The 25,461-nt window shown below is 39.1% G+C and overlaps 1 long non-coding RNA gene across 2 annotated transcripts in view; it reads left to right on the top strand.

Moving 5' to 3' along the window:
• Positions 1–25,461, top strand: part of LOC137225883 (uncharacterized) — a 193,001-nt gene that overhangs the window by 76,557 nt on the left and 90,983 nt on the right. For both annotated transcript variants that reach the window (XR_010944070.1, XR_010944069.1), the window contains exon 2: positions 18,082–18,188. This is a non-coding gene — a long non-coding RNA (uncharacterized lncRNA). The remainder of the gene's footprint in view (positions 1–18,081; positions 18,189–25,461) is intronic.

The following is a 25,461-nucleotide window of genomic DNA, read 5'->3' as shown; positions in this document are numbered from 1 at the left end:
TGTTACTAACATGGCATGTACTTTTCAGGAGATTTCTGTAACTTCTTCTTGGGTTTTAGTCTATAGAAGTTGTTTCTTAACTCTGTAGCTGTGGCATTTTGTGGTTTCAGATCCATCCAGGAATGCCATGCTATTGAGGATTTTCCTATTCCCACATTAAACATGAGAGCAGCATGATTATACAGAATGCATTTCCTGTCATTTGGCCTCTTGACATTTCCAGTATGCTCTATAGCTGAGCCTGGAAGGGTTTTTTATGTAGTTGAAATCTCTTGCACACACAGAAAAAGCAGGCCTGGAATCTCATTTCTTTTTTCTCTAGGGAACATCCATGCTCTAAATTGACATCAACACATGATAGAAATTGGTCACTCCCTGATATAGTCATTCAGGAATTTTTGCTATTTTAAGGCCTATTATTATTTCCAGCAGTTGCTACTTCATCATTCAGCAAAATACAGTCATCCAGAACTTCCTGACATACCAGGAGTTCTGTTCAGAGCCTTAACTCCCCAGTAGCCAGCTCTGTCACTTAATGCAGACATGCTAGGAGCATAGAGCTCGTGGGCTTGGCTCTAAGACGGAAAGTAGTCCCCTATGCTTCAGACCTCGCTCTTTACTTTCCCTAGGAGTCTAGGTCTGAGCAGCCTTATCTAAGTGAAATCAAGCAGATTTTGAGACTGCACCCTCCAACTGCACCTGCAACTTCTTTTTGTGCAAAATGAGGGATACAAACAATGAACAAAGTAAAAAAGAGAGCAGAAAAATAAACATGTAGAGTTAGTTGCAAAATACACAGGAGCAAAGAACAGAAAAGATGAGGAAGAGAAAAAATATGAGACTCAGAATGGGTAAATAGGAGGGAATTAGGAAGACGTGTATGCTCAGTTTCAAGCTACTCTTTCTTTTTTGACTTCTAAAGAGTATTTGAGTGTTTTACAGAATTTCTTCAATTTTACAGGACAGAACTCAATGGGATGATTTTTTTTTTAATTACTCTGTTTTCCCATTCATTATGCTGGTTCACTATAGATTTCACATCCATCTAGTTGCTAAATTAATGCTTCATAAGACCTAATGCTTGCTGATAGCCTGATACAACATTCTTCCTACAAATGTCTTTGTTTTATTTTTGAGGTTTTTGAATCTTTAAGGTTTCAAAGCATGGAAAACTGAAGATTCATTAACTTAAGCACTAATGAGTTTCTAAATAAGGGTTTGTATGGATGTAGCTTTACATACACAAAAGTTTAACCAGCTTCAGAGTATAAATCAACTGAGCATGGCAGGAAAGAGCATGTGAGTTCTCTGCAGCTGTGAGGACATTTTAAAAAAAGTAATTGAAAAGAGGTCATTTTAAACCATAGTTTACTGCATTATCAGTTTATAGTAGGTAGTACAGACTGACTCTGAGCTGTTGTTTGCTTAGATAACGAAGTTGTCATTTTTAATTAGCATTTGTTTTTTTTAAAGGCTAGCTAATTGCTTTTTTGAAAAAATTCAAGGTTACTTGATTGCTAATGACAAGAGTATAATGGTTACATTTTTTAAAAATCCCCAAACCTACCTAGTTGTACAGAACTATATTAGCTTTGATTTTTTTTACAATAAAGTACATATTTTTAAAACCAGAAAAACACATATTTACTAATGATATTAGTAAAATAAAATGCCTTGTTTTTGGCAAGAGGATCACTGTTAATGTGTTTAACAAAACATAAACATACCTGGTTCAATTTGGCTTTAAAATATATTTCATATCTCCTTTTCTTATAACGATCCTAACTTTCTGGACAAATACACTATAGCAACCAAATAAACATGCCACATGTAAAAATGCTTTTACTGATACCACCTATTGGTGGGTACATGCTATAAGGATTTTTCCCTTTCCAGATCACACCATGAACGGCACTGTGTCATCCACATTTTCTTATTGTTGTAACTTACTATATACAGTGCTTAGGTGGAGGCATACCAATAGGGTGTTGTTTTTGGCTGTAGAACAGAGACTTTCTTTCGGTAGAGCTAATTGTGTCGAAGATTGAATAGGTAGTTAGGCTTGTTCCCATTCTAGGAAGCAGTCAGCTAAATTAAACACCTCAGAGCCTTAATCAAATTCTCCTGGACTGCTCGCAGGGTGCAAATGTTCTGAGCACCTACTACACACCAGGCACTGTTTGCAACAGTGAACAAAACAGCCAAAAAGCGCTGTCCCCAGGGGGCACAGATTCTTGTGCAAGAAGACAGATTATAGATAAGATGAATAAGTAAATTAAGTGGAATATTAGAAGGCAGTACATGCTATGGGGAAAATTGAAACAGGAGGAGTAGGGGTGCAGATAGGTGTAGGAGAAGCGCAATTTTAAGTAGAAACGCCGGAGATGGCGTCACTGCAAAGGTGATATTTGAACAAAAATTTGAAGAAAGTGAGGAAGTGAGCCATGGGGATACGTGGGGGAAAGCACGGCCGATAAAGGCACTGCGATTGCTGGTGTCTTCCTGGAAGATCAAGGCCACTGGAGTGTGAGAGGACTGAGCTACGGAAAAGACACAGGAAGTTAGGTTAGAGTGATAAGAAGTGGGGTGGACCTCAGAGGGCTTCTAAGGTCGCAGAGAGACTGTGCATTTTACTCTGCATAAGATGGGAAGGAGGGTGCTAAGCAGGGGAAAGGCAGGATCTCACTTAGGATCTACCAGGAACACTCTGCTGAGCGGTGAATAGATGGAAGGCAAAGCTCGAGGAGGGGCGGGGATCATTTATGAGGCTCGTGCAAGGGTCCAGACACAAAGAGAGAATCTCATCCGTTGTCTCTAATGTTTCTTCAGTTATCACTGTTGAGAACTTCATTTCACTACCCTCATAGAGAAAACTGTGGTCAAAAATTGAGAAGTCACTGGAAGCTCTCCACGTGACTCTTCACATTTCCCCCTATCACAGAAATGGCCACAGGGAGAGTCTCCTATCGAACACTGTGACATTCTGGTAAATATGTGATTATACATGCAGCATCTTCATATGTTCTTTCAGCAACCAATTAATATAAGCCAGATGTGCAGCGAGCCAGAATCCGCTCTGGAGGTTGTCCTGAGAAAGGAAAGATGTATTGATTTAGAGTGCACACCTGCAGCTCTTGCTGCTGTGCACTGCTCCTGCTGCAGCTTTGACGTCTGCTGCGGTAGAGGAACTCTGGGTCAACAAGATCATCTAATCACCTCATTGCAAAGCACAGAGCATTGAGGAATGGCATCTTCCTATAAGAGGACACTAAACCCCACCTGGTGTTTAACATGCTCTGCTTGCTTTAAAGTGAGCTTGAAGCAATCACTCCTTGTTATTTGTGAAAATAAAGACTCAGAAAATATAAGAACAGGTAGGGAGTATTTGAAAGGTTGTGAGTTAAAATGTAACCTTTCTCTGTGCTCCCAATAAGCTTTCAGCTTTAAGAAAGATCGTGGACGTAAGACATTTGAAAGAGAGATGAAGAAAAATGACTTTATTAAGTCAACAAATTGTCAAAGAAAAGGATGGAAGTCTTGGGATTTAGATTATTTATGAGAATAATCCAAAACCATAGATAAACAAAGCACTGAACGCAGCTTAGATCAAAAGTGCTTTTGTCATTTTTTTAAATTTCCCTGTTTTGCTGCTTAAGTGCTGAGAGGAACTTTATAACTGGTGAAATATGCATAGTTAGAACATTCTTCTTAAATATTGAAAGTCCAATAATTATTGAGGATATTGGCGATAATTCCATCTCACCTTGAGCTTTGATTTTTTTCAGATATTATTTATGTCCACTCAAATCATTACATATAGATTATAATCTGAAACCTTTACTTCTAATAATATTTTATTAATAAAGATCTTGTTAACCCATTACTCATATTTTATTGGCTTTTCCCTTATATAAAGAAATCCCAATTTTATATAAACCATACAATGTCCAGGGTGGACTAATTTATGCACCTAGTAAGGCAAGCAATTCGGGTTGTTTTTCTCTTAGGATGAACTTGGACTTCCTCCTTTTTTTTTTTTTTTTTTTTTTTGCGGTACGCGGGCCTCTCACTGTTGTGGCCTCTCCCGTTGCGGAGCACAGGCTCCGGACGCGCAGGCTCAACGGCCATGGCTCACGGGCCCAGCCGCTCTGCGGCATGTGGGATCTTCCTGGACCGGGGCACGAACCCGTGTCCCCTGCATCGGCAGGAGGACTCTCAACCACTGAGCCACCAGGGAAGCCCTGGACTTTCTCCTTTTAATCAACAGACCTTGACTATTTGGGCAATGGAAATGATAGGTCCATAAAAGAGCTTGTTATTTTAGGTGATGGAGGAAACATACTCATACAGAAGAGTTGTAAATGGGATTGTAGAATACGCATTCTCTTAGGAAAGTTAGAGTTCTCTTCAGCGCTGTCGACTACTCTTGATGTAGCTATCGGTTCTGAGAAGAATAATTGGAACTGCTGAATTTCTTTTCTTCCCTAAGTAGAAATCACTTGGACCCTGTGTTCTTCCATTTCCTCTTTTAATAAAATAGAATAATGGCATCTTCTTCCACAAATATGAAGGGTGATATAAATGATAATGTTTTATTTTTTAATCTCTGGACAAGATAAATGACTTGAGGGCAAGGAAACGCCTGCTTTTCCCTTCTTTCCTTCTTGCTTTTCTTTTAAGAAAAAAAGAATGAATACATTTCGTTTGAAGTAACACATATGTCCTCAAGATAGGTCCTGGCTGCCAACAGAGTTCTTTAGAAATTCTCTGATGAGTCAAATTTCCAACGTTCTTTCCCATGTTGGCTTGTGCCATTCCCTAATATTGCTTTAAGTCAGAGGGATAAAGCGTCTCTCACTAAAGTGTTCCTATAATCCTCTCAGTTGTCACTTGATTCTGTGAATCCAGAATTTCTCCAGAATCTTATGCCAAGGAGTCATTTTTCATTTCCCACTGATGCCTGAGCAGATCCATAAACTAGACAATGAAGAAAACGATATTTGTATGAATGTTGATTGATTCAACTACTAATGGGTAATATCTGAGTGCGGTTGTTTCCCTCAGTATAAGTTATATTATACTTAACTAGTCTCCTGTCCAGGATATCAGACATTATGCATTAGGACAATATCTGTTATACTTTCTTTAATTATCTTTTATAGATTATCAATAGAGCATTTTAAAAAATGAATGAAAAGTGTTTGCAGAGTGTACTCCATAACTGGATGGATGTGTATAATTTTCTCCTTGGTAAAATTTCCCAGATACCCTTCTCTGAAGTAGTCATTTAGATGATAGCGATCTTTGGATGAAGCTGTTAGGATTAAATAATAAAGGGTATGACTCATAAACATGTCGTTTAAACATGGGAACAAGTAACTAGAGCCACTCTCTCTAGCCAAAAACCTCTCATTTTTATGGCTTCACCCCACCCCCAACATGAATGGTATACACCTCCAGCCTTTAAACTGGCAGGTTTTCTTAGAAAAATGACCCATTCTAAAATGAAGAATACCTAAATCCCACAAGTAAAAGAAGCAGCCTGTTATTACTCTTCCCGTTCAGCACATGAAAAGCAGAAGTATGTGAGAACCATACCCAACCTGTAATTTGGTAGCCAAACAACAGATCTGTGCTGTAGCAGGAAAAATAAAAATCCAACTACTTTGGTCTCTTGACTGGTCTACCCTGGAGGAGTGAGACTTCTTGATTTTCTCATTTCCAGAACAATGTTCTTGTCTGTCATTAGGTTCCAACTAAAGAAGCTTGTGCACATGGGGAGTTCAACGTTTGCTTCCACTCCGAGGACTGAGATGGAGGGTATATGGTTTGTGTCTCTGTTACATCTGTGGTCTTCCTCTACTGGTATACACATTTTCTCCTAAGTGCGTTTTAGGGTTGAACCGTTTTAGGCTTTTTTTTTCTTTAAACAAGTTATAAAAGTTAAACATATTAGATGGGGCTTTCCTGGTGACGCAGTGGTTGAGAGTCCTCCTGCCGATGCAAGGGACACGGGTCCGTGCCCCGGTCCGGGAAGATCCCACATGCCGCGGAGCGGCTGGGCCGGTGAGCCATGGCCGCTGAGCCTGCGCGTCCGGAGCCTGTGCTCCGCACTGGGAGAGGCCACAACAGTGAGAGGCCCGCGTACCGCAGAAAAAAAGAAAAAAAAAAAAAAATCTCAGAATATTCAAGAGTTTATTTGAGCATATATAGATTTGAATTTGGTGGCTCCATATCAAAGATGGTTAGGAGCACTTCACCCACAGGAGCGAGGGGATAGGTTTTCATAGAGAAGGTGAGAAGCAAAGGAAGGAGATTATTTGATTGGCTATAGTTTAAGCACTTGCCTTATTTAGGAAAGCCTACTTGGCTGTTTGTGATTGGTTGTTCTTAACTGTCATTTCTGTGGATTAGGGGGTCCTGCCTCTGGCTTAGATTTCAGTTTGCTTACAAGGGCTGCCAAGGCATTAGACGCCTCAATTTGATGGCCTTTTGGTTTAATTACTTTAACACAAGGAACACAGTTACCTCACTATTGAAGTTATCAGAGTTCCTCACATCCTTGATTGACTACAACTTGCTTAGGGACAGAGTGGACAGCTCTTCCTAATTCAGTCTATAATGCAATAAAAAGATTGATGAGTCCTTGTTTTATCAATACCACTAACACATACATGTGTATGTACACATAAATATATGTACACATACATGCAACTTATATATGAATATATACATATGTGTATATAATTTAACTGGGAATATTCATGTTTGTCTTGGCCTCTATAAACGTAGCAACAGAAATAATGAAAACAGTGTTCTTATTCTATCACTGTCATTGAAGACAAGATTTTTGTCATAGATAAGTGAGGAAAGGGGAATTTGATACAGTTGTAAGAGAAATAGCTTTTAATCTACACAGAGTCCCCAAAGCAAAAATCATTCCATCAAAATGCTGGGAATCTAAAGCTCAGAAGAGAGGCTTGGTGCCTTGCCAGTACTTCTTTATCTAGTAAGTGATCTGGAGTCAAACCAGAGATTTGATTCTTAGGCCAGTGATTCCCCTTATTCCAGGTTGCCTTGTAACCTGAGGTGTTTAGATTCCAGGTGTTATTGGTGTTTTATTTCCCTAGCTTTCAATCCCACTGACCTTTTTACTGAGTATTGTGTATATACTAATAGAACGCTGACACTCTAAAAAATGTGCAGAATTGTCTGCATTGTTGAATAGAATCGTACCAACATCATGCTAGAGGTCTGTGTGTAGTATGCATTCATAAGACAGTATTACAACATAGATAGTAGAGTATTCCCCTGGGAGATGGGGAATCTAAAGAATCTTTTTTTTAGTGGGTACATTTGTTATGGGAAGAAATAGAATGTTACTCATTCCAGCCAGCCTCTGTATTGAAAATACGTGTAATAAGATAAGACAAAAGCTAGCTTTGTCAGTCCTTTCCCTAGCTTTACCCTAAGTTGGTGGAGTTAACACCAGTGTTTCTGAAGGGCTAAGTCGCCATTACTTTCCCATTCACCTCTGGGACAAGGAAAGGGGACCATGAGGAGATAAAAGACTTGCATTTCAGGACCATTGGAGGGGATTCATGAGAGCACCAGAGCTCAGCAAATTCTTTGAGTTGATGAGGCTGTGTGACAAGGCAGCCTGGAGAAAAGAGGTGTTTTCAGGGTATTTGAAGCCTTCTCAAGGCTAGGAAGTAGACTTCTCCTCAGCCCCTCCAGTGATCAGTACTCCGAACCCTGAGAGATGCCAGTATCCCTAAAGAGGAGGTTTAGGGCTTCTGAAGGTAGGCTCTACACATGAATAACTAGGGTCATGAGGGTCACAAGGGAAAGTACCTGTGCCCGGCAGAGAAGGCTCCTGATGTCCTCCAATGAACATAACAGCCATGTCCAGTATGCACTGATGACCAGAGTGGCCTGCTCCAAATGACCTCAGAGAAAATCATGACTAAATCACAACTTCCTTCCAGAAAAACAGGAGGGAATTCCGAGCAGAATGTTTGATGAGTAAGAACACTTTTCTTCAGAAGTTGAGGGCTAAATATGATTCACATGACAGAAAATCTAGCCCACTCAGGTGGATTCTTTCCCTTTTTTGTCTATATGCATACCCTTCATCCAAACTTTGAGGTGAGAAAGATGAGTTGAAAAAAAAAACACATGAAAGTTATTTCCTGGCATCTCACCCAGGAATGAGTGATGAATAGAGCTTAGAAACAGCTTTAAAAGCCATTTTCTTTGCTCATGTGAGGTCATGAGGTTTCTCCGTGCAACTCTCTGGGCACTAGAATGAATGAAAATGGCACAAAACACACTCCAGGTCTATCATTGATTTAAAGTGATTGATGGCTGGTCTTGTCTGATTGTGCTCTATTGTCGAACAATCCATCATTCCAAACAAACCCTGTACTCCATAGTCCAATATATAGTTACTTGTGGCCAAAGAGTTGAGGATTTATTTTTTTCCCAGAGAGCAGTTGGTGGTAGGGTAGGGGAAAAGAGAACACGTTGCCTTCTATTACAAAACTACAAAATACTTGTGTGTTAGGAAGAAAGTACTCTGATGACGCATGCTACATTTTTGTTAAGTTTATGTAAGAGTGTGTTCATTTCCATTGAGCAAACCACATTTTCCACATTTCCCACACTTTCCTCAGGCTGTGTCTTCCTCGAGCTTTTTCACAAGGCCTAATATTTGTCCTACTTAGCAAATCAACTGTTCCTGATTCCTAGGCCAATCCTGGTTTGAGATAGGAAGTTCATTTTTTTTAGAATATCTAAAGTGACTATAAAAATATTTCATACTCATTACCCAAAACATAGAAGATAGAGAAAAGTATGAAGAAAGAACAATCAGACACGACCCCCTCTTATCCTACATCTTAGAGTATCTGCATTCTTTCCTTCCAAGGTGTTTCCTAGGTGCCATACACACACACACACACACACACACACACACACACACGCAGTTTTGTGTCCTTTTCTCCTCACACAATGTTATATCTTGAATGTTTCAGCTAGGTCATTGCAAAACCTTCCAAGATGTGATTCTTGGGGCAGAGAGGGAGTGTTAGCCTCTCCTGACTCACTCTACCAGGCTAATAGGACTGCGTAGGGGTGAGTCCACCCATTCTGAATCACCATCACTGCTTATCTCACCCTTGACATGGTGTCTCCTGCTTACCTCTGGGCTTGAGGGTTGAGTCCAGAATCTAGCTCGTCCCTCAAACCCTGCAGTGCCTCCGGTCACATGAAATCTCAGGTTCAATCTTACTCATTCCTAGAACTTGGTTTTTTCCTCAGACATCACTCAGGCTTCTATCTTTATACGGTAATGAGAACCAGGCTTTGCTCTTGCCAGGTATAATGCCTCTCTACATCTCTTTTCTGTACACCTGTCCTCCTAGAACCTAGAGAGGAGTGCTGCTTTGCCTTGACATCTGAGTACCACTAGCTTAGATCCCACCCCGTCCCTCCTTGCTTCCTTGATGCTACATTATGACTATCTCTTAGCAAGTTCACTGTGTCTTAAACCCTGGTCCTAAGAATGCATCATAAATATGTGTGGCTGTATTCCATAGGGACAATTCTTTTTCCTAGGTGTTAACCTCAGCCAGGCCTTCTGAAATCATCCAGCTCCTAAGTCCTACAGAAACAGACTTGTTGTGGCTACAGTAGCTGTAAGCTAGCTGGGGGAAGGAATTGCTCTAGGCTTCACTTCCTACCATTCTCTTCTAAACTTTACTCCCAAGTGGTTTCTTTGATACCTGAATTTTCCTTCTTCGGGAAGCTCCTTCAAAGTGACATTTCATCCAGGTAGTTTATATGAGTTTTGGGATTCAAATCTCCTGAGATGCTTGTCTCGGCCCATTGCCTTAAGCCAGTTGTTCTCAATTGGGCATAATTTTGCCCCGCTGGGGATATTTGGCAATATCTGGAGATATTTTTGATTGTCCTAACTGGAGGAATGCTACTGGAATGTGGTGAGTAGAGGCCAGAGATGCTGTTAAACATCCTACAAGGCAGGGCACTGGCCCACACAACAAAGAATGAACTGGCCCGGAAAGTAAATAGTGCCAAGTTTGAAAAACCCTACCTTAAGCTGTCCACATAAAGTCTTATAAACATACAGTGCCACACCCAACTCCGGCGCAAGGCATGCTGAGCCTCCCTTTATGATTTTGGAGAGACACTCAACACACCTCCACCTGCCTAACTCAACATTAGTGGGTCCTTATAATACCAGGCTCAAAATCCTCTATCAACTGCCAAATAATCCTGAACCCTGCACCAATATAGAAAAGGTGCTAAGCTGGTTATTGTGGATCAGACACATTCTCCATACTCCAGTACTTTTAGGCCAAGATGGAACATAGAGTGTGTTCACAGATGACCATGTAACATCCATATCAGTGTATTCCACCATGAATCTGTCCAAGTAATTAAGTACATGGAATATGGCTACTGCTAGCCTCTTCCTTCCCTCTTAGTTCCTAGGAATATCTTCAATTCTGGATAGGCACTCTCACACAAAATATTCTGAATTAATATCCAGATATAATGTATAAAACACACCAATCCAGTAATTTCATATGGAAGCTAAGCACCTTATGCTACCAAAATTCTTACCTGGCGATGTCGATGTCCTTCGCTTTGCCTCGTGATGCATATGTTCAAATGAGTGGGAAAATGAGACAAGTTGGTTCCTTTCTCAGAACAATGTAATTTTATTCTCTATTACCGTTGTCTTCCTCATCATCCTTGGTTTTTCCTTTACTTGTCTACTTTAGCTGAATCCAGAAAGGCTTCTTCTCAGTCAAATCTCAGCTTTTCCCTCAAACTCTCTTCTCCTGATATCCTTTCAATCCCACCTCTCTCTGGTATTTATTTTTCTTTATTATTTTTGGCCCCTCAACATTTAACTATAAAATTTTTCAAACGTATAAAGATAAGTTTAAAGGACTATAGCGTGAACACCCACCACCTAGATACTATAATGATGCTCTGTTTGCTTGATCTGTTCAGCTATCCACCTTGATTTTTGATGCACTTCAAGGAACATTCCAGCCATCAGTATACTTCATCCTTAAACCCTACAGCACACATGGCATTACTAGAATTTATATCTAGTATATCTTTTCACATATTTTGGTGATAAAATTTACATACAGTGAAAGGCACACATCTTAAGTGTACCATTTGATGAGTTCTGACAAATGCATACACCTGTGTCACCCAAACGAGAGTTTTTTCTTTAAAGAGCAAAGCTGATCTCATTATTCATTAAGCCTGACCTCAGTTCCATTTTTGAGTTAATTCAGCACAACATATTCTGCTGTAGTGACTCATACAGCTGGAACCATTTGAGGAGCTGTTTTAGAAACATAGATTCCTATATTTAGACCCTGATTCAGGAAGCCCAAAGTAGGGCCCAGAAATCTATGATTCTTAAATACTCACCAGGTAATTATGATAAGTAGTTAAGTTTGGAAACGTCTGTCCTAAGGTGATATGCCCCAAACTTGCATGATAACACTCATCCAGGGTGTGCTTGTTAAGTGTACAGATCACTAGACCTCTGCCCTGGAAATTCTGATTCAGTAGGTGTGGTTAGGACTCAGAATTTGTGTTGTCATTTGCATTGTTGTTTTCTACTAGCTATTCATTCATTCTCTCATTTATTAAACACATATGTGCTGAGTGCCTATTGTGTGTCAGGCATCTGGACAATTATGAACTTTGGGCAAGTGAGGAAATCACTCTATAAAACATTAAAATGATGTCAAGGTTGGAGATAAAATATGACTTGGAAGTATTGTGTAGTAACTTTAATCACTACCACCTTCACAGCACCTCCTCTCCCTCCTGCAAATGCTGCTACAGTCAGATGAATGATGTAGACAGGGCATCAGAGAAGGGAAGTCTTATCCCGAATTGTTCATCACCCAGCCTCCAGCCAGAAGACTGAGTTAGGAGAAAGGTGTTCTACTGTCAGGTTCCAGAAGCATAATCCTGGAACCTCTTGGCCATATCTTACAGCCTCAATATTTGCAGACTTTTTGAAGGATCTTGGGGCCAAATAAATTCATGAGCTGTATAACCTCTTGAAACCCTGAAAAAAATCTGTAGCGTTTTTCTAGTTACTTCGCCATGCAGTTGGCATTTAATATAGCAATTTCCATGGTCTCTTTAAGGCTCTTGCCTCCCATCATCTTAATCTAAGCCCATGAAATGGGCAAGATGGAACTAGGGCCCCAAAGCACTGCACCGATGGTAGCTTCAGGCCAGGCACTGTCATTCAGATTTACTGAAATGATAGATGATTGTGCAGAAAAGTAGCAAGATACCCCTTTGTTCTATGTTAGGGCTGCCTCCTCTGTGGGGAATGCAGAAGGCTGTGTCAAGCCTCCCAGCACCTCTATGTGTTCACCAACCCAGACGCTCTGGTATTTTTCCCACATTAAGCAGAATGACGGGAGTTATAAGGTGGCTATATCTGAACTACTATGGGAGTACAGAAGGGGAGATTTTACAATTATCTGAGATTTAAAGCACTTACGGTGGAGGTGATACTGGGTAGAAGAATGATCTAGCAGAAGGGACAGGCATGGACAAAGGCATCCTTGCAGGGAAGTATGTGACATGCTTGGGTTTTGATTGGAGTGTACTGGGTGTGAGAAGGATCAATGAGTAGAGGGGCTGGAAATGTATATTTGGGCCTGATTATAGCAGGCTTTGCATTTTAAGGCTGAGGGTTTAGGCTTTATTTTATGGGTGTGTTATAATCAAAGCTGCACTATAGCTAAATTACTTTGGCAGTAGCTTGAAGGATAAGAGGCAACATGGACTTAAGACTCAGAAGACTAAATCTGTGTGCTCTACATGCCATGTATCAGCTGAGTGAACTGGAGTAGGTCCGCAAACCTTTCTTCACTAGTTTCCTCATTTCTAAAATGAGTATGGTGATACTTATCCTGCAGGGCTCTGACATAATAGATTGGAGATAATAGATTTAAAATACCAGTACCAAGCTTGATGAATATAGGCACTCAGAAAGTGCTCACAGGAAAAAAGGCAACCCTGAAGGGGGTTTCTTAACAGTTTGAGTTAAAAAACATGAGAATAAAGGAGAGGAAATGAAGAAAAGGAAAGGACCATGAAAGTAATGTAAAAGAAGAACCTCTAGATCTTTCAAAAATGTGGAAAAGGAAAAATAAAAGATGACTGATATGTTGACAATTGGTGATTGCAAGGATGGTGCCACATCAGAAGTCAAAGTGATGAAGAAGGGAGGCTATTTAATAACTCCAGTAAGAATCACACATGACATAGAATTTAGTTCTTCAACTAGTTATTTCTGGAATAATATCCAATGTAATAGCAGCTAAGGAATAAATAACACTTAATTGCCATATAACTCTTCATGGTAGGTATTGATACTACATTAGGTATTATAGATTACCCCTATTTAAAAAACTAAAAAACTGAGGTACAGACAGACTAATTATCTGAGGTCCTACAACAGCTAAGTATCTGAATCAAGCATTAATCCCAGGCACTCTGGCTCCAGAATTAGGGAACATAATCTCTATGTTACACCAAAGGGGACTGAAATCCTAGAAGAATTTCTAGATAACTCAGCTTTGCTGAAGGACTGGTCAGACCTGGCTGGTCTGTTTTGGAGAACTATGAAGATAAAGCATGCCAATGGCTTCCCACTGAAACAGATACAAATTTTAGTCAACAAACTAAGATGCTTATTTTTATTTTCCTTAAATAAATTCAAATCCAACAAAGCCCCTATTCTACCATGGGTTTTAGGTAAAGCCAAAATTTGGGGGGACTCCTCCAACCATTAGTCATTATATTATATGTTGCTGAGGCTATATACAGTATGTACTGTTGAGGCTCCATGTGTATCAGCCTACACACGCACCCTCAGGTCTAGTGTCTCTGCAGCTCCCAGGGCCCCTAGAGGCAGTTGGAGTTTCTGGGAGACCAAACATCATGGCCAGTGTCTTTCCTTGCATCACATCCCTTCCATAACATGTTACCCATCCACAGTACTATGCTACAGTGCCTGATACTCCTCATCTTGCCTCAGTCCAGGGAAGTCTCTTCTCTTCCTTATTTGCTGCTTCATTTGGAGGAATTCTCCTCCTTATCCTCCCTCAACATGACACCCACCAAAGACAATTTTTCAATGAATTTTGGGTTTTGCAAATAAGACAATAATGCCTCCATTTTAGAGCTGCAAAAATACAGTTAGGAGCAACATATAACAAGTAAAAGATTGAATCAATAATTTAAAGCCTTCCTACAAAGAAAATCCCAAACCCAAGTGGCTTCACTAATAAATTCTACCAAACATTTAATAAGATGTAGTACCAATTCTTCATGAACCTTTCAATAAATTAGAATAGGAGAGAACACTTCCCAATTCATTCTAAGAGGCCAGTATTACTCTGACACAAAAACTAGACAAAGATATCACAAGTAAACTACAGAACAATATAGATGAAAAACTCATCAATAAAATACTAGCAAACCATATTCAGTAACATATAAAAAGGATAGTACACCAGGAACAAGTGGGATTTATACCAGGAATACAAAGTTGGCTTAACATCTGAAAATCAATAATAGAATTCACAATGTCAATCGAATAAAGGACAAAAACTACGTGATCATCTCAATAGATGCAGACAAAGCATTTGACAAAGTCCAACACTTTGTCATGATAAAAGCACTTAATAAACTAGACATCCAAGGGATCTTCCCTAACTTGATGAAGGACATTGATGAAAAATGCCTCGCTACATCATTCTTAAGGGTGAAAGGCTAAATGCTTTCTCCCTAAGATCAAGAACAAGACAAAGATGTTACTCTTGACACTTATATTTAACATTTTACTGGAAGTTCTAGCAAGGGTAATTAGGCAAGAAAAAGAAATAAAAGACATCCTGATTGGAAAAGAAAAATTAAAACTATCTGTATTTGCAGAAGTAATTATCTTCAATATAGAAAATCCTAAAGAATCCACTGAAATATTCAGAGCAAATAAATGAGTTAAGCTAGGGTTCAGGGTACAAGACCAAAATACAAAATTCTGTTGTATTTTATACAATAGCAATGAACAATCTGAAAACCAAATTAAGAAAAAAATCCAAGAAAAAATAAAATACTTAGAAATAAATTTAGCAAATGAAGTACAAAATTCATACTCTTAAAACTAAACAAATATTTTTGAAAGAAATTAAGAATCGTTTAAATAAGTGGGAAGACGTCTGATGTTCATGGATCAGAAAATGTCATATCGTTAAGATGGCAATACTCCCCAAATTGATCTACAGATTCAACACAATCTTTCTCAGAGTCCCAATTGTTTTGTTTTTTTTTTTTTTACAAACTGGTGCTAAAATTCATTCAAGGGACCCAGAATAGTCAAACCAATCTTGGAAAAGAAGAACAAAGTTGAAGGACTCACACATCCTGTTTTAAAAACTTACTACATGAGGTGGATGGACCTAGAGTCTGTCATACAGACTGAAGTAAGTCAGAAAGAGAAAAACAAATACCGTATGCTAACACATATATATGGAATCTAAAAAAAACGATATTGATGAAGCGAGTGGCAGGGCAGGAATAAAGATGCAGATGTAGAGAACAGACTTGAGGATACAGGGAGGGAAGGGGAAGCTGGGACGAAGTGAGAGAGTAGCATTGACAGACATACACTACCAAATGTAAAATAGATGGCTAATGGGAAGCTGCTGCATAGCACAGGGAGATCAGCTCGATGCTTTGTGATGAGGGGTGGGATAGCGAGTGTGGGAGGGAGGCTCAAGAGGGAGGGGATATGGGGATATATGTATATATAATAGCTGATTCAATTTGTTTTACAGCAAAAACTAACACAACATTGTAAAGCAATTATACTCCAATAAAGATGTGGAAAAAAAAACTTACTACAAAGCTACATTAATCAAGACCATTTGGTACTGGCATAAGGACAAACATAAAGCTAAATGGAACAGAATTGAAATTCTGTATATAAACCTACAGGAAAAAGGGGGAGGGAAAAACACAAATTTCTATCTTGAAAGAAATAATTCTATATATTATCTGTCATGCCATGATTTTTTCATGATTCCCTATGGAATCATTTTGGAATGAATATAATCAATGAGAATAAATATTTTCCACTTGACATTTGGCAACTGAATAATTTTGTTGCTGCAGAGAAAACAATCAGTATTTCTCTTCTCCGCTTCACTACATTATTCCCTATTCACCTCCCTCACCCCTGACCCCACCATCAGCCACCTATCTGGTGAACTTTCTGGAAAGGATGAGCATTGGCTGATTTAAATACACACTGAGGTATAAACTATTCATATCCCAGATTTGCCTGAAGCTCAGAAGTCCTTGGAGGTTTAATGAGCCAGAGAATCCAGAAAGAATTTCTGCAACCTCTGAATACAGACCCAGTCAAGTCATCATGTTACCTAAGATTAGATTTTAGATCATGGCAGGTGATTTGGTGAAAGAAACTACCTAAACTCTGATAATAAAGTATGGTTCAGTCATTAAAGTTACTATAAAGTAGCAAGTGTTATAAAAATTGTGTCTTGAACCAGAACCAGAGATTAATATTTTAGGAGAGTTGGGAGTATTTTAAGAAGAAGTGAGGGACATTCTGAGGTATCAACTTTGAGAAAGTATTAAAAAAGGAAAAATGTTCTTTTTAAGAAATTGTAAGTAGGAAAATGAGGTGGATTTCTGCTGCTTCAGAAGGGGCAGGGAGGGGACAAAACAAAACGAATAATTAATCTTACAATATATGAGACTAAAGAAAATTAAAATAAAATGAATACGAGTGACTTGAGTTTGTTTTGGAATAGAGACCCTATTTAATAATGAGGCAACTGCCCAGACTGAAAAGAAATGTTTTGGGAGGGATGAAGAAAACTTTATAAAGGCCACATTTATTGAGCTCTTAAAATATGATCCTGTTGGAGTGATTTTCAGAAGTTATGATTATTAAAACTACTTACTATTTCTCTTCATTTTTACCCTGCCAAATCCTAGCAGTTAAAGAGTATACAAGTTAAACTATTGTAACAGAATTGAGAGAATCCACAAAACTTCATTAAATGTCCCCAAAAAACACACTGAATCTACAAAAATCAATTTTGCCTACCTTTCAAATGTTACTTTCATCTTGAAGTGTCTGTAAACTATATAGAGTTATAATGAAAAGAAAAGCTGATAAGTTGTAAATGTTCTGAAGATATTATGATATTCCTCTCCAATAAGAAAATATTTCCCACCATGGCCCTCCCTCCCCCCAGTATTCTAGCAAATACAGATGATAGGTGCTAGAAAATCTCAATAAAAACATAATTTAAATATCTAATCATAATTCTTAAAAAAAATCCGAATCAGAAAAGTTTCTTCCTCTAAATTAAAAATATAAGCAGATGAATTTCAGATTTTGGATATTAACATTAAAGAGAATATACAAACTTGGTGGTAAGAGTTGGGGAAAAAAGAACAAAAGTCAGGACAGAGATGCAGTGCCACTGTAAATACACTGATAGACTAACAATTAAAAACTTAATGTAAGGAAATTGCCTACACACTTTTACAGAAGGTTAATCTAAAATGATACCGGTCCCGAAAAGGTTAGCTGTCACATTCAGTAGCAGGGGCATCCAGTGGTCACTGGCTACCTAAGGGGAGAAGTTGGTAAATTACTTTCTCCAGTTCACATACTCTCCAGAAAGATCAGCTCTTTGGTGTCTTTGGCTGGCCTGCATTAGGATGGCTTCCCATTCCCTGGAAGGTTTTGTTAACCTAGCTAGCAGCAGGTCCTGATTGGTCATGGGAGAATCTTGGGCTAAATGGTATACATTTTGGATGATGTAAAAGTAAATTAGAGAATAGGGCAAGTTATTACACCAGAGAACATGGGGCAATGGGGAATAATAAAAATCAGGCTACTCTAATTTCCTTTGAACAACTAAATATATACAGGTCATTATTTCCTGTAATCCACAGGCCTCCCAGTGCAAGTCCTGGCCCTGCCTTCAAGTCTCCGAGACAAAAACAACAAAACGCAGTGTGGAGAGAAATGAAAAAAGCTGTGATGCTATTTAAAGAATGGAGTAAGTACACTTTTCAGACGCTGGATTTCTTCTCCTATTGGAATGTTAAATTAGACAACCAACAAGGAAAACTCACCTTATTTGAAAAATTCAGTTGTTTCCCTAACAGTAATTTCCATTTGTATTCCCTGCAGTCTGTTCCTGTACATCGCTGGTGTGGCTGAGCCACATTTTAACTTTTCTTTGCCAAGGCTAGATCATAAAGGGAATCCCAGTTTCTTCTTGAATGGGGTTTAGTCTATACTTAACATTATTTCTCTGGAGACTGAGCTTAGTTCTTAATTTTAAGTCTATGCCCAAATTGGTCTATTTTCTCAGGACACACACCATGCCACTTTTATAGGAATGAGGGAGTCTCTTTCCCAGTCTTAGGTAGGTCTGTACATCCCTCCCAGTACATGAGGCCTTCTAGGCAACCAGAAGAGGCTACTTACAGGCTCCTGGCATCTTGTGTATTGGTAAGAGAATGACTGAGAAAGATGAAGCCTTTACCAGTGCTTTTGTTTGCATGGACCCCTTATATCTAAACCACCTGATGGGCTTATTAAAGATGTTGATTCTTAGGCATCTAATCAAACCTGCTGAGGGGGAGGGAACCCAGGAACCATTTTAACTAAGGACCCCAGGTGGTTCTTATAATAAATACTAAAGTTTGAAACCCACTGCTAGCCATTCTTTACATTTTCACAAAATGTATCCAAAGGGACCGCCAGGAACCTTCGCTATCACAGCTGTATCTGGAGGCAGCTACAACCAAATTCGTCATGGCAGTGCCAAGTTTCTGTGCTATAATATTGTGGAGTTTAGGATTTTTTCCCATGATACTAAATTCTTGTACTACTAAGTCAGTTTATAATAGATTCTTACTACATTTTCACACGTCCTTATTGTTTCCCCCAAGCATAATCCACGAAGTTTTCTCACATGGGGATTCTTGGCTCCTGGGCAGCTAGACTAGGATAGAGGGGCTGCTGAGCGATGGTAGAGAGCTCTCACTCTGGCCCGCAGATACTAAAATTTCACTGGGTCCCAGCAAGTCTGTCTGGGAAGACTGGAGACTATTTGGTGCTGGCAAAGCTTGAGCTGAGAACCTAGGAGGCTGGCAGTGTTTATCCAGGAGTTCAGCTTAAGGGATGGGAGCTGTAACTGAAAAAGGCAAAGGGAGTAGTCTGGCTAAGAAAATGGCAGATCCAGTCATCTAATGTATAGTAGTCCCTCCTTATGCAAGGTTTTGCTTTCTGTCATTTTAGTTACCCAGTTTGAAAATATTAAATGGAAAATTCCAGAAAGAAACCATTCATAGTGTTAAATTGTGGCATTTTCTGAGTAGCGTGGTGAAATCTGGAGCCCTCCTGCTCTGTCCACTCAGGAGGTGAATCATCCCTTGGTCCAGCATATTCCCCATTAGTCACTTGGTAGCCGTCTTCGTTGTCAGGTCAGCCTTTTTGGTATCACAGTGCTTGTTTTCAAGTCACCCTTATTTTAGTCAGTATTGGTCTCAGAGTGCAAAGCAGTGATGCTGGCAACTAGTATATGCCAAAGAGGAGCCGTAAAGTGTTTCCTTTAAGCAAAAAGGTGGAAGTTCTTGACCTAACAAAGAAAGAAAAAGAATGGTGTGCTGAGGTTGCTAAGATCTGTGGAATGAACAGATCTTCTATCCACGAACTTATGAAGAGAGAAAAATAAATTTGAAGTAGTTTTGCTGTTGCACCCCAAACTGCAAAAGTTATGGCCACAGCGTGGGCTAAGTGCTTAGTTAAAATTGAAAAGGCATTAAATTTGTACAATAAGCTATTTTGAGAGAGGGAGACCACATTCACATAACTTTTGTTACAGTATAGTTTTATAATCGTTCTATTTTATTATTAGTCATTGTTAATCTCTTACTCTGCCAAATTTATAAATTAACTTTATCATAAGGATGTATGTATAGAAAAAACATAGTATAAATAAGATTTGGTACTATCAGTGGTTTCAGACATCCAATGGGGGTCTTGGAATAAGGGGACAGTACCTTATGTCTAAACATGAATTTCTTTACTATCAAATATTTAGATAAATACATAACGTGTCCCATTTTACCTGGAATAGTTCTGGCTTAGGCCTCTTGTCCCAGTTCAATCATTAATTGTTCCGTTTTCACTCTCAAAGGTGTTCAGTTTGGATAAAAATGGTATGCATATATGACAATATCTAATCCTCCCATTACCGTTGCTAGTCTTAAAAGGAGGCCACGTATTCAAATTCTATTATTAAAAGATTACCAAGCCCCTTTCAAGCTTTATCATTACATAGGCTTAGAGCAAGTTTTAGTAAGGTAAGAGGAATAACGGGTCCGTTGTTACTAGTGGAGTGGGGTAGGGGCAGCATCCAAGAGAACCGTGTTAAATCGGAAGATTGGGAACAAGTTTGTGTCTGATTCTACCAAAGACTCCATTACTTCTGAGAGTTATTTTTTCTTTAAAAAAAAATATTTTCGTAATCCAGAGCACACAAAATGTTTAGAAATTTTCTTTTTATTAAACCATTGAATACTTGTTTTTATAATTTTTCTTGATTATTAAATAATAATATTGAATATTAAATAATAACATTTGAAAATCTCACTTTTACTCTGATGTATCTCATATTAATATATCTAGTAACATTTTCCAGCTTTATTCCCCCCATCATCTTTGGTAAGAGCCTAAATATTATTAATGACATACTAGAGAAAAAATAAATCCCTCCTTTCCAGGAGATGGGATTATTCTAGAATCATAGAATATTGGACATCACTGTTTGAAGAAAGATATAGGTTCTATTAGATCTGAGAGGCAGAGAAGAAGTTAAGCAAAATAGAGGGTTAATATTTAGTATTTTGAAATTTGGGGGGTGGGTAGGGGAGGGAAAGATACTTTCGTAGAACTGAGTTCTGTTGTCACTGCCAGAAAATGTTTCTGAGAAAATAAACATATACACCCCCTCCAAAAAAAAAGTGAGAACAGGATTTTGTTTCCCCTTCTTAATTTGCTGTTTGTTTCTAAAAAAAGCCACCCCTACATAGGTCACTTGGAATTCATTTTGTCTACATCCTGGACAGCACGTAGGGAGACAAAAAAAAAAAAAAAAAAAAAAAAAAACGCCTGGGATCGGAAAGAGGAATGTGGTAGGGCATGGGAATTGCAATGTCGTGGTGCTCACCAGAGCATACTTTGGCTTGTCTTAAAACAAGCAAGCACCGTTGGACCTTTGGAATACGAGCAAATTAGTCCCGCTATCAAGCTACCTATCAGAGGCTGGCTGCCTGAGAAAAAGTGTGTGGGTCTGGAGCTGCAGCCCAAGGCGTCGGCAGGCCCTCTGTCAGCCCTGCATGCCTTCTGACTTGCAGTACTGTTCAGCGACCTCTGCCCCTATCCAGTGTACTGTTACCGTTCGTTTCAATAATTAAACAGTTTGGGGATGGCCAGACTTTTGTGTTGTCAAGAGAAAATCAGGGCAGTGGCTTTTTCTTAATGCTGAAATCAGGAGTGTTTGGGTTTAATTATATTAGCTAGTGCCTGTTCATTAATTTTCCCAATCACAGGGAGACATGTTCGCTGGAAAGATTGACAATGGGTTAAAGTGCTTATTAAGGCAGGGCATTTCAAAGGAGAGGAATCCGAACTCTGACAAAATCAGATGTCTGAAATTTCACTCAAGCTCCCTGGGTTCTGATGGCAGCTTTACTCCTCGAAATAAGACAGCTTCTCTCCCATCTGGAATCCCACGTCGCTCAGGGAACTGGACTCAGCCATTGGATGCCAGCCCCAAATATGCTGAGTTCTTAATGCCAGAAAAATAAACTGCTCCCTTCAAACTTCAAGTAATTGGTTGATGTACCACTTTGGAAAAGTCTCTTACATTCTCACTTACTATTACTCAGTGAAGCTTTCCCACCTCCCCGCGTCAAGAAAAAAAGCAATATAATGTACTTAGTGAAACCATCAAATTTGCCATTTTTGCTGCTTTAGCAAAAATGTTAATACTTCAACTTTTTGTTAGGGGTGTCTTGGAAATTTTGCTTATTTTTTTCCCTTTGGAGAGTTTAATGTGTACCTTAATGCCCCCTTTCATTATCGGCCTGGCCCTCTTCCCAGCTCTTCCCTGCTGACTCCAAACCTATCCTGGTTATTTTGTGGCGGTAGCTGGCTCTTGGTCATTCAGACATGTTTGTGGCTTATAAGTGTATCAAATTAGATGCTACAGTCTCCTAGGTCTCCTCCCTGTACCCTGACAAAATTTGTCTTGCTCACAAATCTTCACTGGCCTCCCTATACTTTTTTTCATCATCTGTTTCCTTGGTGAGCCCAAGAAATGCCCCAGCCTGTCTCTACTCACAAGGAAAATGGTCAAATCGTAATAACTCAGCGGTGTCCTACTAACCCTTCTTAACCCTTGAGGATACAGATCATCAATGAATAGGCTTGATGTTAAAGCTTGCAGCCAGTCGTGTTGATTATACGGAGGCTCTAGAGAGTGAAGCAATGACTATAATAACCCTACGTTTCTTTCGTGACTAGCTGAAAATTCCAATAGGAATGATCATTAGAATCTGTGTAATATTTCTCATATTTAGTTCTGAAGGATTTTATTTTAGTTTGGCTCTAACTCCTATGGGCTCTTGAGAGCTATGCAACATAGCATTAAGAATATGGATTTTGGAGCAAGGTAGCCTAGGCTCAAATCCCAATCCTGTTTCTTTTTATCTGTAAGACTTTGCCAAGTTACTTAAGGTCTATCACCATTTTCTCACTTGTAAAATGGGCTCGATAATAGTATCTATCTTAGAACATTGTTGGAAGAATTAAATGAATAATACATCTATAGAACCGTGTCTGTCACAAGGTAATACATAAATGCCATTTCTTAGCACCATGAGCTGATATCTATTACAGCATCTAAGACTCTGACTTGTAAATTTTATTTGTATGCTTTTATTCCTTTGTAAACTCTTTAAGGATAAAGACTTGAGTTCTTTTCATCGTTGTGTCCTTAGTGTAGTATCACAGTGCCTTGTACAAAGTTACTCATTAAACACTTGTCACATGGATGAATGGATGGACAGATGGAAGTATAGATATCTAGCATTGGGGTTGGTCCCAAGCCATAATTTTAAGGTCATGAGGGGTGTCTCTAGTGATATCTCCTTTCTATCATTTCCTTCATCTGTTCAGGTCGTGTTTCCTTTCCAAGCTTGGACGTGCCCTGAGCCTTGTTTTTCCTCCACTTTCCTATCATAGTTTTCCTCTCTTCAGTCCTTCTAAGTGACTAATTATCTAGTTTGACCAGTAAATGAAAGGGGCTTTATGTGCCATGACTTTAAGATAGCTTGTATATATTAACAGATAATTTTTTTCTCACTGCTTCATTCCAAGGAAGTGACTAATATGGGAATTTCAATAAGGCTATTAGAGAAAGTATTTTCTGTAGGATGCTTTTGGACTTTTAAAAATCATACCCTATAAATATCTGCCTTCTGTACCTGGGGCTAAAGCTGACCCTGAATGGTACTTTGTTCCAATTTAGGAATGGCTAAATAAATTCATATTGGTTGAAAAGGAAGGGGGTGAATATTGAAAGACTAAGAGGCCACCAAGAAGCCCCTGTGGCATAGGCTGAGTTATAGTTTAGCAAGAGGTTTAACACATGTAGTTTAGCCTCCCCCCAACCCCCGGGGGAAGTGAAGCTGGACTGTCAACATGAAATATTAAAGCCTCATATTTTCCAGGTGTACACAAGCCAAATCTTGCAATGATGTTGGCGACTTCTCAGAGTTTCAAAATAATGGAGATATTTTCAAGTGAATGATTCTCTGGCTTTCTTACAAATATCCTTTATTTCTACTTATTCTTTCAAACTTTATATTTCAACACAGGTGAGAGGTCAAAGTGGAACTCAGACAAGTGTCACACATCTTGCTGTGGCAACAGGTATATAAGGAAGACTTCCTAAAACTGAAAATATTATGCATGAAACAAGAATTGAATAAAAACTGAAATTTAATATTCACACTGTTGAGGCATTTATTAGCCAGGTTGGGAATATGTCATTACCAGTTTTCCAAATGCCTGGATAATGGTTACGAAGAGCATGTTTAGAGTCTGTTGAAAGGGTCCTCAGACTACAGGGGGAAGAAGGATACTGCTGGCATCACCTTTTCACTATAAGCAACTCCCACTCATTGTGAATGCCCTGAAAGAAGTTTGTAAAAGAAGATTCAGAGGGGAAAAGGGAAGGGGATCTGGGCTTGCTCATGGTGAAAGAGTAAGGACTGAAGGGGAAGGGGAACCCGCATAGGAGGTGAAAAAGGAACAGTCATAGAGGAGAAGGGAAGATCCAGGAATTGAATCCTACAGATGCAAGGGAGAGAAATAATGATCACCAGAAAGTATTACCTGCAGAAAGATGAAGCAGTGTGAGAAATGAGGAACAGAGAGAAGATATATTTATTATTTACCTAATGTACTCTGAGCAAAGTTGGCCATGTTCTAGCACACCACAAATCCTCTAATGTGGATATTTTGGGTCCCCATTTCATAAAAGAATAAGTTGAGGCTCACTGAAGTAAAGCCACATGACTCATGTCAGTGCTAAGTAAAAACTTAGATTCCAAGATTCCAATGCATATTGTCTGGCCCCATCTAAATATTTTTTGTACTTTGTGCACTTTTTTCTGGACTTTCTGCCTCTCAGGAAGGGCCTATGATTTGTTTCTTAGCTTCCTAGATAAAAGTGGAAACTCCAGCAGGTGTAGCATGATATGGTGAAGAGAAAGCTGTTGTGGGAACGATGGATCCTTTGGTTCTAGTAGAAGCTTTGTCATTAACTAGCTACCTGCTTTTAACCACTAGTCTAGGCTTCTTTCTTCCTCATCTGTGAAATGAGGGGCTGGGGACTCAATGTTGTTTTAAGGTAGCTTTTGGATTCAGTATTCTGTGTTTCAATTAAGTTAAATGGAAGTGAACATAACTAGACAAGGGCTGGGCTTCTAGAAATAATACATGAGAGTACTCACTAGCAAGTCAATGTTGTTAGGGTCATTAAAAGAAATACTTCAAATTAAAATTCCATTTAGAATATCATGTTGGTAGATGCAAAATAAATTATATGAGAATATTGAACAAATATGAATTTCAGAAGACATATTTCAAAACTTTTTGGAAAGCATTTGAAGGGAAGAAAGCAGGGAAGTCGGTAGGAGAAAGGTTGATTCAAATTTTCCCCCCTTTGGGGAAACAGCTGCACTACTGAT

The sequence above is a fragment of the Pseudorca crassidens genome, chromosome 6, assembly GCF_039906515.1.
Source record: "Pseudorca crassidens isolate mPseCra1 chromosome 6, mPseCra1.hap1, whole genome shotgun sequence".
Taxonomy (NCBI): domain Eukaryota; kingdom Metazoa; phylum Chordata; class Mammalia; order Artiodactyla; family Delphinidae; genus Pseudorca; species Pseudorca crassidens.
Note: the sequence above shows the minus strand (reverse complement) of the source record. Positions and strands in the feature narration are given on the sequence as shown.